This window comes from Myotis davidii, unplaced genomic scaffold (genome assembly GCF_000327345.1).
Source record: "Myotis davidii unplaced genomic scaffold, ASM32734v1 scaffold582, whole genome shotgun sequence".
NCBI classification, from domain to species: Eukaryota; Metazoa; Chordata; class Mammalia; order Chiroptera; family Vespertilionidae; genus Myotis; species Myotis davidii.
Genome location: NW_006294113.1, coordinates 727,132 through 728,886, shown reverse-complemented (window position 1 = coordinate 728,886; position 1,755 = coordinate 727,132). Strand labels below are relative to the sequence as shown.

Sequence of the window (1,755 nt, the reverse complement as noted above, 5' to 3'; positions counted from 1 at the left end):
TGTTTGAATGTTTTGGGGTGTTTTTACTGTAGTTGATTCCTAATTTCATTCCACTGTGATCTGAGAAGATGCTTGATATGATTTTAATTTTCTTGAACTTGTAGAGATTTGTTTTGTGTCCTAGCATGTGGTCTAGCTTTGTGAATGATCCATGTGCACTTGAGAACAATGTACATTTTGCTGCGTTGGGGTGAAATGTTATATAAATGTCTATCAAATCCATCTGATTCAGTGTGTTCTTTAGAGTCTCTGTTTCCATGTTAAGTTTTTGTCTGGAAGATCTGTCCAGTGAAGTTAGAGGGGTGGTAAAGTCCCCTCCTATGACTGTACTGTCGATCTCTCTACTAAAGTCCTCTAGAAGTTTTTTTATATATTTAGGTGCACCTATATTGGGTGTGTATATGTTTACTAGGGCTATATCCTCTTGTTGGATCAATACCTTTAGTATTATGTAGTGACCTTTGTTGTCTCTTGTGATGCCTTCATTTTAAAGTCTATTTTGTCAGATATGAGTACTGCTACTCCAGCTTTATTTTTCTTTTCCGTTTGCATGGAAATTTTTTTTCCATCCCTTCACTTTCATTCTATATGTGTCTTTTGTTTTGAGGTGGGTCTCTTGTAGACAACAAATAGTTGGGTCATGTTTTTGTATTCCTTCAGCTACCTTATGCCTTTTGATTGGAGCATTTAATCCATTTACATTTAGGGTTATTGTTGAGAGATACTTATTTATAGCTATTTTAATTCTATATGGCTAGTTTTCTCTCTCTGTTTCTTCTTCTCAGCAGTCCCTTACAGCAATCCCTTTAGCATTTCTTGTAATGCTGGCTTGATGGTGATGAACTTCTTTAGCGTTTTTTTGTTTGGGAAGCTCTTTATTTGACCGTCTATTTTGAATGATAGCCTTGCTAGATACAGTAATCTGGTCTCAGATCCTTGCTTTCCATTACCTTGAGTACTTCATGCTATTCCCTTCTGGCCTGTAGAGTTTCTGATGAGAAATCAGGTGTGTCAGCCTTATGGGAACTCCTTTGTAGGTAACAGTTTTTTGTTTTGTTTTTTTCTTGCTGTTTTTAAGATTCTCTCTTTGTCTTTAATTTTTGGCATTTTAATTATGATGTGTCTGGGCGTGGGCCTGTTTAGGTTGTTCTTGTTTGAGGTTCTCTGTGCCCCTGAACTTGTGTGACTTTTTCCTTTACCAGGTTAGGGAAGTTTTCTGCCATTATTTCTTCAAACAGCTTCTCTATGCCATTCTCCCTTTCTGCCTTTTCTGACACACCTGCTGTTCTAATATTGTCATGTTTCACGTTGTCCCACAGCTCCCTTAAGCTGTCCTCCTGTTTTTTTAATTGTTTTTTTCTTTTTGGTTCTCTAATTGAGTGATATTTTCTCTTTTTTTGTTGATTTTTTAAATAAATCAATAAAGAGAGGAAGGGAGAGGGATAGAGAGTCAGAAACATGGATGAGAGAGAAACATCGATCAGCTGCCTCCTGCACACCCCCCCGGGGATATGCCCGCAACCAAGGTACATGCCCTTGACTGGAATTGAACCCAGGACCCTTTGGTCCGCAGGCCAAAGCTCTATCCACTGAGCCAAACCAGTCAGGGCTTGAGTGATATTTTCAACTCTGTCTTCTAATTCACTGATTCGATCCTCAGCTTCCCCTAATCTGCTGTGTATTCCTTCCAATGTGTTCTTTATTCATGTTATGTCATTCTTTATCTCAGACTGTTCTTTTTTCATAATTGCTATA

At 38.1% G+C, this 1,755-nt stretch overlaps 1 long non-coding RNA gene across 1 annotated transcript in view; it reads left to right on the top strand.

Moving 5' to 3' along the window:
• The window catches only part of LOC107183830, a 58,297-nt gene that overhangs the window by 16,324 nt on the left and 40,218 nt on the right, over positions 1-1,755 (top strand). The window lies entirely within an intron of this gene.